Below are 12,967 nucleotides of genomic sequence, written 5' to 3'. Positions count from 1 at the left end.
AAACTTTCACTCTGAAAGTTTCACTGCTGGTACTACGTTTTAAAACAAAATAATATTTGGATCACTAGATGTCTAACAGAAGTTCAAGTTTGCCTTGAACTTCTATCCTGAACTGCAAAGAGAGAAACTGCTCTATAAAGTAGAAGTTGCCAAGAATGAGATTGGGAACTTTCAACGTGTTCAGAGGAATTTAAGAAACAATTTTTCCTATATCTGGGGAGCTCACTACTTCATCTTTCTTAATGAAAATGGTGACGATGATCATAATGACAAGAACAGTGGTGGTTGATACGATAATGATGAAGATAACAACAAGTAGTAGAAACTGCAGTAGTACGAGTGATGGTGGTGGCGGTAGCTGTGGTACTAATGGTAGCCAAGGTAAAAGTAGCAACATCAGTCCAAGCAGTAGCAACCACCTGATACTGGGTATTCACTCACGTCCTTCCCACCATCCTATAACATCCTTTTCATTAAGTTGAGTCATACACTTACTTGTCAATATTCAACCAATTTTGAACCACTAAGTGGGATTTTATACACAGATGACACAGTGAAACTTCAAGAGATTAAATAACTTATCCAAAGTCACCTAGGAAAATAAAATTGGCAGAATTCAGACCTTGGTATATCTGACTCAAAAATCCACACCCTTACATTCAGTTCAGTTCAGTTCAGTTGCTCAGTTGTGTCCGACTCTTTGCGACCCCATGAATTGCAGCACACCGGGCCTCCCTGTCCATCACCAACTCCTGGAGTTCACCCAAACCCATGTCCATTGAGTTGGTGATGCCATCCAGCCATCTCATCCTCTGTTGTCCCCTTCTCCTGCTCCCCAATCCCTCCCAGCATCAGAGTCTTTTCCAATCAGTCAACTCTTTGCATGAGGTGGCCAAAGTATTGGAGTTTCAGCTTTAGCATCAGTCCTTCCAATGAACACCCTTACATTACTCTGTTATTTTAAGCTCTCATGTTTACAAGCTGTTCTATCAAGATTTTCCATGTGTATAAAGACAGGAAGAGTTGCGGCTTTCTCTTTTCTGATGTTTCTTAAACATCCCAATATTCTATATGAGACTGTTTTTCATATACTATACATCATTTAGTACTTAATAAAAGTTTTAAAATGGGAAATCCATGCCATTTAGTTTTATATGCTTCAAGACAACTATGAGATACTGTGAACAATAAGTAGCCACAAATCATTCTGGATTAGATGACTGGGAAAACTGAATTGCTCTCTAATGTCCAGCCTGTTGGAACGTTGTATTACTAACATTCAGTGAGCTATTCCCCACCTCTTAAATAAGGCAAGCAGGCAGTGTTAATGACATGGTAGCAAATGTGTACAGTCTATTCCTTACATTTTGTTTTGATATGTAACAATGCCAAGTAATATAATCTTCTCACTTTGATATTACTGGTTTCATGCTTGCAATTAAAACCCTTTTGTTTGTTTGCTTATTTGGTTATCAGTGATGAGTTCTGAGGTTTGGGGATTATCACAGAAAAAGAAACAGTTCCTAAGAGAGCAGTCTAGTTCAAGTAAAATAAGAAAGATGAAGTCCATCTGTCCACAGCCAAGTAGTCCAGAATTAAGTCTACTTCCCCAGCTGTAAAGTGTAAAGCAGCCACAGGGACACATATAGGTAATGCAACAATTACTGTGCCTTGCTGTGCTTTTGTCAAGGGACACTGATAAGATAGACAAGTATCAGTCACTTATGTTATACATCACAGCAGCACCCAGAGTTGTGTGTGATAGATCCTGGCCATTTCACATATGGAAAAACCAGTACAATATGGAGTGATTAAACTCTTCAGTAATCTAGGAGAAATATCTAGAAGAGGTCTAGAAGACTTCCTGGTCATAAAATAATGGTGCATCACGTGCATATACGCAAACCTTCATTGTTACATCTGTTAAAAATCTCTTTCAAGACACAGTTCCTGGTATTAGATGGAAGGGAAAAAAAAAAGGCCACCTGCAGGAAATAGAAAACCTTCCAATTTGACAGCATTTTCTTGAAAATAAAAAGTTACAATAGGTAAACATGGAAAAAAAATTATACAAACACAAAAAGCAATGGTCTTAGCTATTCATTTTCAGCCTTGCCCCTATTATTTTAGAACTGAGGAAGAAAACAGCTTGTTTCTTTACACGCTACTTTTGTTTTGAGTGAGACACTAAACTCAAGATGTTAGGATATACAGGAGAGGAAAACCTACTGTTATAAAAAAAAAAAAAATGTGGTCCTAAAATCTAATCTAATTCAGACAAAAACAGAGAGCAGAGTCCTATCTTGAAGACAATCTATTCCTAGGGCCACACTTTGTAGGTGATGGAATTGAGGTTGATAAGAATTAAAGTGAAAGTGAAAGTGAAGTCACTCAGTCGTGTTCCACTCTTTGTGATCCCATGAATTCAGCAGTGGCCACGACCGGAAAAGGTCAGTTTTCATTCCAATCTCAAAGAAAAGCAATGCTAAAGAATGCTCAAACTACCACACAATTGCACTCATCTCACATGCTAGTAAAGTAATGCTCAAAATTCTCCAAGCCAGGCTTCAGCAATATGTGAACCGTGAACTTCCAGACAGAGATCAAATTGTCAACATCCTCTGGGTCATCGAAAAAGCAAGAGAGTTCCAGAGAAACATCTATTTGTCCTTTATTGACTATGCCAAAGTCTTTGACTATGGATCACAATAAACTGTGGAAAATTCTGAAAGAGATGGGAATCCCAGACCACCTGACCTGCCTCTTGAGAAAGCTGTATGCAGGTCAGGAAGTGACAGTTAGAACTAGACATGGAACAAAAGACTGGTTCCAAATAGGAAAAGGAGTACGTCAGGGCTGTACGTTGTCATCCTGCTTATTTGGCTTACATGCAGAGTACATCATAAGACATGCTGGGCTGGAAGAAGCACAAGTTGGAATCAAGATTGCTGGGAGAAATATCAATAACCTCAGATATGCAGATGATACCATCCTTATGGCAGAAAGCGAAGATGAACTAATGAGCCTGTTGATGAAAGTGATAGAGGAGAGTGAAAAAATTGGCTTAAAGCTCAACATTCAGAAAACTAAGATCATGGCATCTGGTCCCATCACTGCATGACAAACAGATGGAGAAATAGTGGCTAACTTATATTTTGGGGCTCCAAACTCACTGCAGATGGGGATTGCAGCCACGAAATTAAAAGACATGTACTCCTTGGAAGGAAAGTTATGACTAACCTAGATAGCATATTCAAAAGCAGAAACATTACTTTGCCAACAAAGGTCCATCTTGTCAAGGCTATGGTTTTTCCAGTAGTCATGTATGGATGTGAGAGTTGAACTATAAAGAAAGATGAGCACCGAAGAATTGATGCTTTTGAACTGTGGTGTTGGAGAAGACTCTTGAGAGTCCCTTGGACTGCAAGGAGATCCAACCAGTCCATCCTAAAGGAGATCAGTCCTGGGTGTTCATTGGAAGGACTGATGCTGAAGCTGAAACTCCAATACTTTGGCCACCTCATGCGCAGAGTTGACTCATTGGAAAAAACCCTGATGCTGGGAAAGATTGAAGGCAGGAGGAGAAGGGGACGGCAGAGGATGAGATGGTTGGATGGCATTACTGACTCAATGGACATGAGTTTGAGTGAACTCCGGGAGTTGGTGATGGACAGGGAGGCCTGACAATCTGTGGTCCATGGGGTTGCAAAGAGTCAGACACAACTGATCGACTGAACTGAACTGAATTGGACTGTAGCCTACCAGTCTCCTCCATCCGTGGAATTTTCCAGGCAAGTGTGCTGGAGTGGGTTGCCACTTCCTTCTCCAGGGGATCTTCCCAACCCAGGGATTGAACCCCGGGTCTCCCATATTGCAGGCAGATGCTTTACTCTCTGAGCTACCAGGGAAGCCTATAAAATAAGGGATTGCTAATTATTGTGCAAGCCAGATAAATGCTGTGCTTTACACACATATTCCAAGCCGTCGGAAATCAACCTAAAGAAATATTTAATGCCATAGCTCAGAATAGGGTCCAGGGTTAAAAAAATATATATACTCCATTCCTCCCATCTGCTCGGATAGAAGTGTAAAAGATAGTTCTTGCAAATCATGTTAGTATTCTGAACCTCTGACGCCTACATTCTCTTCTTAAGCCACTGTGTGCATGCCTGCTCAGTCGCTTTGGTTGTGTCCAACTGTCCGTGACTGCAAGGACTGTAGCCCTCAGGATTCTGTCTATGGGATTTTCCAGGCACGTCCATGCAATTTTCCAGGCAAGTGTGCTGGAGTCGGTTGCCATTCCCTCCTTCAGGGACTCTTCCCAACCCAAGGATCAAACCTGCATCTCCTGCACTGGCAGGTGGATTCTTTACCACTGAACCACCTGAGAAGACCTAAGCCACTATATATAAATCATATTTTGAACCAAATTAAATTTTTGACTTCTCTACCTTTGGGAGCAGTCAAATGTTTGTGTTTAGTGTCTTTGGAATTAGATGTCAGGTTAAAAAAGATGAATAATCAGTTATTTGTTGTTAAAGAATCCATTCTGTGATCTGAAGACAGATTGTTATAATATAGTGAATTAAGAGAGTTGAAAAGGGAGAAGTAATCTAGCCTAAAGAAAAGGAACAGATTAGAAAAGCTACACAACAGCTTTTTCTTTGTCTTAAATTCACCTGTTAGAAGGTTCAAGAAGCTAGTTCTAACATTGGCTAGTATGAACCCATCTATGTTTTCCCTAAGTAAAGTTCTCGTTACTTAATAAGCCAATGTTATTTATTTCTATTCAACTTTCATAGACAATCTTTACATATCTGAGATTTCCAGTTCTGAAGAGACAGAGGATCCTTTCAAAATGCTTGTCTGTCCTCTGAGTGGGCCTCACAGAGATAAGAATATTTTAAATATTTCCCTATAAGAGAGAGAGCTGCATACCTTTACAATAACAATGAGAAAAAGTCTTTCCCTTACATAGTTTCAAAGAGCCTTTAATTGCATCCCTTTGTAAGTTGGAGGATTTTTCTAAACATACTGACAATGAGGCTAAGAAGATGTGTAACACATATAAATATGCAGAAATCTGATCATATTTTAACCATTCTTTTGGTTGCCTGTTTGCTTCCCTTCACTGCACCATCATACTAAACCCTACAGTCAGGATGGGGACACAAGACACACTCAGAATAAGACCCAGCCTTTTGGATGTACTCTAGTAAGAGAACAACATGCTGGCCTCACAAGTCATCTATTTAAATACTTAAATGTTGAATGAACCATGATTGACATTCGATCTAGTCTAAAGACATTTAGTCCCAGATTCTGGTGCCTTTTACAAAAAGGAATCAATTCACAAAATGTTCAATGTGTTCTCAGGATACCTGCAACTCTATCATAAAGCCCCATCTGCAGAAAGGTCACCTACTACAGGCATCATGCAAAAACCTGCTTTCATTATGAATTAAGCTGAATATATGAAATCATCTCTTTTAAAGAAAATAAAAGAAACTCCCTGTTGATTGAGATTTCATCTAGAATGGCCTAAATGTTGCAGAGTATTATTCTTAGGCATATTCTTTCACTGACTTTCCTTTGAAAAAAAGAAATTTTCAATAAATCAGGTATAGGCTCAAGATATGTGTGGTTAACTACTTTTACTGAAAGCTTATATGTACCAAGTTCTGAGGAAAAAAAAAAACTCACTTTATATGCTTTTTCTCATTCAGTCCACTCTTTATGGGTGAAGAAACCAAGATTTAGGAAGGGTAATCAATTTGTCCCAGTTCAAATGTTCAGTGGATCTTCAGAGGTAAAGAGATGATTTAGAACAAACCATCTGATTTCAGAGAGAGTATTTGTAATTTCCTTTTGCAGTCATGAAAATGAAGAGGAAAATCTTTTCCTTTCTAGTAATATCATCATGAATGACTGATCTTGAATGATCAAAGGAAACCCAGACATGGTTTCAATGAATACCCTCACTTTATAAATGAGAAGCTGTCTTTCAACTTCCCTTTTTATTTGTATTGACATAATACAAATTATAAGAATCAATATGTTTGGGAAGTTTATTTCAATAAGTACTATTTATTTTATATTGAAGTGTATTTGGTTTATAATTTTGTGTTAGTTTCAGGTGTACAGCATGGTGATTCAGTTATATATATTCTTTTCAGGTTCTTTGCCTTACCGGTTATTACAAAAGGTTGAGTATAGTTCTCTGTGCTATACAGTAGGTGGTAAAGAATCCCACCTGCCAATTCAGGAGATGTAAGAAATGTGGGTTCAATCCCTAGGTTGGGGAGAACCACTGGAGTAGGAAATGGCAACCAACTCCAGTATTCTTGCTAGGAAAATATGTACACACACACACACACACACACACACACACACACACACACACACACACTGTGTATATGTTAATCCCAAATACAGAAAAATACAATATCTTCTTAAGAAAACAGCTAGTTATATTGCTCTGTGGACTCTTCCAAATTTCACATATAACTAACAATGCACACAATGGATATAATAACATTATCACACTGTGTATTACTTTTCTTACAGTATATTGCTTTACTTGTATCTGGATAGCCTGCACATTCATCATTTTAATGGCTTTGTAATATTCCATCAAGCTGATATACCAAAGATCCAATGCACTGGCTTTATAAAACATCTGACTTTATTTACTAAATGCAAAATAAGTTTGTGTAAGCATGTGTTAGAAATTGCTAGACACATTTTCAATGAAAAAAAAATCACTGCAGAAATAGGCAGATTGTTATCTATGTTTCACAAACCAGATTTGAGAGAAATGCTTTAATGAAATGCATAGAGCTTTATTTATTCTGATTTGAGAGTTTGAGGTCTGGAATAGCAATTCTGTATCTGTCATTTGCAATACAGATTATTGTTATTATGATTATATATGAAGCTTTGTGAATGCACCCTGCACTTTATAAATATATCATAGAGATAAAGTAGGACTCTTCCCCCAATGCTTATAAAAAGCTGGGTAAAGTATAGATAATTATGAACAATGAACAGAGATGCATATTAGTAGATGAAGACTTCATAGAAAATGTAAGATTTGAGAACAATTTTAAATGAGAAAGGAAAGATCCTAGATAAAAATTAAATTAATAGTGATGACATCTCTAGGTTTATTTTCAGCCAGCTGATGGACTTGATTGAGTGCTTGTCTCAAGCACATAATTTAACTTATGCAATGTTCTATTATCTGAGAGGAGCTTATCTGGTTTTTGTGGACAATTTAATTCTCAGAGGACTAGGTTTTCTATTTATTTATTACCAATTAGACTCGTTTCTACCTTCTCTGAGATATTAGCACCTGCCATGCTGAAGTTAACTTTTGCTTAAGGAATGTATCATGTGCCATTAATCCTTTAGAGTACATTTCGATTTCCAGTTTATGAAGTTCAAAAGATCAAGGGAATATGGAGGAGTTTTGATGCAACGTAGCCACTGATAGTGAGTGATAGGGAAGGGTTTCGTAAAAGGATTGTTTGATCCAAATACTGAAGGAAAATTAGGATATTGTAAAGTCATCAAAGGGCTTCGCAAATGGTGCAGTGGTAAAGAATCTGCCTGCCAATGCAGGAGACACAGGTTTGATCCCTGGGTTAGGAAGATCTCCTGGAATAGGAAATGGTAAACTGCTTCAGTATTTTTTTCTGGAAAATTCTATGGACAGAGAGCCTGGCAGACTATACTCCATGGGGTCACAATGAGTCAGATATGAATGAACGACTGAGCACACACACACACTCAGACAGGAAGGGCAGAGAGGGTATCTCACAGAGGGAAGCATGGAATATCATGGTCATTATACATGGTGTCCATAATGTCTACAAACACACACACACACATATATATATATGAAGTAATTATTGATATTAAAATACATGGCATATTAAAAAATATCACATGCTATCTTTGATATGATACCCCTTATTAATGGTGCCATTAAATGGGCTGTAGAAAACTGCAATGAATAGAGTACAGTAATGATGTATTTCTATCAATCTTTGCATATGTATCTATGATTCATTGCTTTAGATGAATTACACCTCTAATTTTCACTGAATAAATCTTCACATTTTACATAGCCCATTAAAAAGTAAGCCGACTCACAGACTTAAGAGAATAAAATTATGGTTTCTTGGGGGAAGGGATAGTTAGGGAGTTTGGGATGGACATGTACACTCTGCTACATTTCAAATGAATAACCGACAAGGTCCTATTGTATAGCACAGGGAACTCTGTTCAGTGTTATGTGGCTGCCTGGAGAGGAGGGGAGTTTGCGGAAAAATGGATACATGTATATGTGACTGAGTCCCTTTGCTGTTTGCCTGAAACTATCATAACTTTGTCAACTGGCTTTACCCCCATACAAAATAAAATGCTAAAAAAAGTAAGCCTGGGTATTCAGAAGTAAATCCAAAAAGAAAAAAAAAAAAAACTACTCTTATCTCTGTTTCCAGACTTTATGGCAATGCTATAGGATCTACTGTAGTTCAGTATGGCTAGCAGATGTACACTGAGGAGGAAAGGCAGGAAAGAAGAATATGCATTTTAAGAGGGTCCCAGTCATTCCAGCTATAAACTCAGCTGTATAGTTTCCTTTTGCTGCAATAACAAATTACCACAAATTTAGTGCCTTAAAACAACAAAAAAAATCTCTTATAATTCTGAAGGTTATATTTAAAATCAGATTTGCTAAGTTAAAAATCAAGGTTCTGGTTCCTTCTTGAGGCTCTGAGGGGAGGCTTTTTCAGCACCTAGTGTCTGACAATATCCCTTGGCTTATGGATTCTTCCTCTCTCCAAAGTTCATCACTGCAGTCTACGCTTCTGTCATCACATCACCTTCTTCTCATCTGTAGAAGAATCTCCCTTTACCGCCTTCTTATAATGATACTTGCAATGGTATCATGGGCCCACCTGAATAATCTAGTACACTCCCCCATCTCTAGATCTTTAACTTAATCACATCAGAAAAATCCTTTCTGCTATATAAAATAATATATTCACAAGATCCAGGGACCAAGAAGTTAGCATCTTGGTCTTGTGGGTCATTATTCAGTCTATGAAACCAGCAAAGGCCATTCTAGACCAGTTAGTCCCAGACAACTATTTTAGGCTTCAATGTTTTGAAGTGGTTTTCTATATTCATTGGGTAAAAAAATATATATATATCATTTTGCAAAATTTTTGTATGAGGAACCTACAGGCTCATCCAGGTGGCCAAATTGCCAAGTAAAATTATGGATCTTGACTTGAGCTGGAAATTTAAAGTCAACTATCTGAATTTAAACCAACAAGCAAAATGCACAAGCTTAATTCCCCTACTACGAGTTCATATGATTAATAGTAGCACCACGGTCACTACTCAATGGAAAGAGTATGGGACTTTGAGTTCTCCTATCCCAAAATACTTTACTATAATTTCTCTTTTTTAAGAGGATAAGTCTAATACTTTTAGAAGAAAGCATTTCTCAGTAGAGATTTTAGTTTCAGCTTCTGTCTTCCAACAATAAGCCTTCCCCTGAGAAGCTGCTGTGAGGACACAGTGAGGTACAGTACATAAAAACTTAAAATGAGTCAAATATTTGGTAAAATACCCAGTGGGTGTTGTCTATTTTTATTACCATCTCTTCACAGGGCTTGCACACCATTAAAGGCTCACCATCACCCAGGAAACCGTGGGTTACTTCTACTGAGTAAACCTTAGGAGTGACTTTACTTTCTAAAACCAACAGACAGTCTTTTTATTTCATCTTTGCTGTGAGAGCTTTTTCTGTGAAATGTTAATTCTACAAAGACTAGAAGAGTTGAAAAAGAAGCATACTAAGTTTCTAGTCTCAGATCTACTGTAAACTGGCTTTGTCATTTTAAACAAGACACTTAACCTCTCTGTGCCTCACTTTCCCTAGGTTCTAATATTTATTTGAGCAATTGTAAAGATTAGAGCGTAAGGATCAGTTGAATCAGTTAATCAATCAAACAGACAAACTGAGCAGTAATGATGGCTTTGGCCATCACTTATACACTGTACTCTTTGTCTTAGTCCACTAGAGCTGCTCTACCAGCGTACAATGGACTGGGTGGTTTATAAACAACACAAATTTATTTCTTACCTTTCTTGAGGCTATAAAGTCCAAGATCAAGGTGCTGTCAGATTCAGTGTCTGGTAGGGGCTCACTTCCTAGTTTATAGATATCTGGGAAATGGCAACCCACTCCAGTATTCGTGCCTGGAGAATCCAATGGATGGAGGAGCTTGGTGGGCTACAGCCCACGGGTCGCAGAGTCGGACACGACTGAGCGACTTCACTTCACTTTCACATGGTAGAAAGGGCAAAGGATCTCTCAGGGGTTGTTTCTATAAAGGTACCAATCCCCCTCACAGAGAGCTCTGTCCTCATGACCTCATCACCTCCAAAAAGCCTCCTCATCCAAATACTATCACAGAGGGGAGTTAGGTTTTTAATATATGAATTTTGGAGAGACATCAATGTTCAATCTATAACACCTATTCCTGGATTAATAATAATGCCCTAGAAAAAATAAAATGAACCTTCCAAGTTCTGTACACAACCATAAATACAGACATTACTTTAAGTTGGGCTGCCATAAACACAGACATTATCTGAAGGTTTGCATTTAACACTGAAAAATCATGCAAAAATACAACAGAGAATGCACATGTATAAATTGTCCTTCTTCAAATTGACAAGCATTAAAGGGGTTAAAACAATTCTCTCAACTATCATAGAGGATAGGAGTGGAAATAGCTATAGTTAAGACAAATCAAGACATTTTTTGAAGCTGAAATCAGATGGACAATTCTTTATGACTTCACAGATGAAAGAAGAGTAAGAATATGATGGAAGCCAAGAAACAAGTGGTTTACTGTCATGGAACCCAGGAAAGTTCCTAGAATGATTGTAGAATTATTGGTAGCAGATAACTCTAAAGATTCAATAGGGATAAAAATGCAAAGATTGGTTGAAAGCTTGTATGTAGTTAGATTCCTAGATCTGTATACCATAACAAATACACTTCCCTCCTAATTTTTCATATGCATACAGAGATACACAGTGGTGGAAAAAAAAAATAAGGCACTTATTCTCTGGAGTGTTTGAATAAGAGGGCTTCCCTAAGAACAGTGGTTCTCAATCAGGTTCAATTTGTCTCCCATGGAAGATGCTGTGGTTCCAAATTTGGGGGTGGTGGTGATTAGAGGTCAGAGATGCTGCAATTATAGGATGATCCAAACAACAAAGAATTATTCAATCCTAAGCATCAATAATGCAGAGGTTGAGAAAGCTTGCTCTGAATATCAGAAAAAGTTGAGGTTGGGATCAAATATGAAAATCAGAAGAATTAAATGTATATCTACACACTAAATGATAAGTGAATTTTGAGTCTTTTACCTCCTTTACTCACCTAGATCAGCTCTAAAAAACCTGACAATGTGTTTTATAACCTCCAGACAGGAAATCAGAGGCTTCCTTCCTTGGGGAAACACTAGGAGAAAAGACCTGTGGATTTCAACAGCTGACTACTGTAAGGTAAAGCCTGCCATCTTCAGTCAGAGTTGTGACACCTTGAGCTCAAATATAAATGGACAGCAAAGCATCAGCAGATACTGAGAAGAGTTATGATCTGAAAGATATAGACCAAAACAGAGGAATAAAGAAAGAAACAAAAACAAAATAAACCAAAACAAGAAAAAGAAATGAAGGAAACACAGACAAGGCAGGAAGTAACAGGAAAAAAGATGGTTAATATCATCACAGATGTAAGTGAGGCCATTGAATCTATGAAATAGGAAAAAAGTGTTACAGGAAAAGACATATTAAAAAAAAAAGAACTCTAAACATTTTCCAGAAAGATGAAAGACAGGGGTTTTTGACACAACCACAAATATTCATCAGGGTTTGTGCTTATGAATTGGTGACTGATGGTTTTGTCTTATTTTTACACAAACATGATTTATATTATGTTTATTTACATCTCATATTATTCCACAAAGTCTGCCACACAAATAACTCATACAAATATTTTGTAAAATGATATTTATAAAATGTAAATGGGTACCAAACAAAGAAAGAAAGTCAGTACAAAGGAAAATTAAAAAATACTTTGTAAGTCAACAGAGAGGTTATATAGTTTAACTTCAAACTTCAGTTCAGTTCAGTCGCTCACTTGTGTCTGACTCTTTGCGACCCCATGAATCGCAACATGCTAGGCCTCCCTGTCCATCGCCAACTCCGAGTTCACTCAAATTCATGTGCATCAAGTCGGTGATGCCATCCAGCCATCTCATCCTCTGTCGTCCCCTTCTCCTCCTGCCCTCAATCTCTCCGAGCATCAGGATCTTTTCTAATGAGTCAATACTTCACATGAGGTGGCCAAAGTATTGGAGTTTCAGCTTCAGCATCAGTCCTTCCAATGAACACCCAGGACTGGTCTCCTTTAGGATGGACTGGTTGGACTTCCTTGCAGTCCAAGGGACTCTCAAGAGTCTTCTCCAACACCACAGTCCAAAAGCATCAATTCTTTGGCACTCAGCTTTCTTCACAGTCCAACTCTCACATCCATACATGACCACTGGAAAAACCATAGCCTTGACTAGATGCACCTTTGTTGGCAAAGTAATATCTCTGTTTTTGAATATGCTGTCTAGGTTGGTCATAACTTTCCTTCCAAGGAGTAAGCGTCTTTTAATTTCATGGCTGCAATCACCATCTGCAGTGATTTTGGAGCCCCAAAAATAAAGTCTGACACTGTTTCCACTGTTTCCCCATCTATTTCCCGTGGAGTGATGGGACCAGATGCCATGACTTTTTCACTCTCCTCTTTCACTTTCATCAAGAGGCTTTTTAGTTCCTCTTCACTTTCTGCCATAAGGGTGGTGTTATCAGCATATCTAGGTTA

The 12,967-nt window shown here is 37.9% G+C and overlaps 1 long non-coding RNA gene across 1 annotated transcript in view; it reads left to right on the top strand.

Moving 5' to 3' along the window:
- LOC120851207 overlaps positions 1–12,967 on the top strand; it is a 109,440-nt gene that overhangs the window by 49,339 nt on the left and 47,134 nt on the right. Inside the window, exon 2 of the long non-coding RNA XR_005718259.1 lies at positions 11,520–11,598. This is a non-coding gene — a long non-coding RNA (uncharacterized LOC120851207). The remainder of the gene's footprint in view (positions 1–11,519; positions 11,599–12,967) is intronic.

Source organism: Oryx dammah, unplaced genomic scaffold, assembly GCF_014754425.2.
Source record: "Oryx dammah isolate SB20612 unplaced genomic scaffold, SCBI_Odam_1.1 HiC_scaffold_2, whole genome shotgun sequence".
NCBI classification, from domain to species: domain Eukaryota; kingdom Metazoa; phylum Chordata; class Mammalia; order Artiodactyla; family Bovidae; genus Oryx; species Oryx dammah.
Note: the sequence above shows the minus strand (reverse complement) of the source record. Positions and strands in the feature narration are given on the sequence as shown.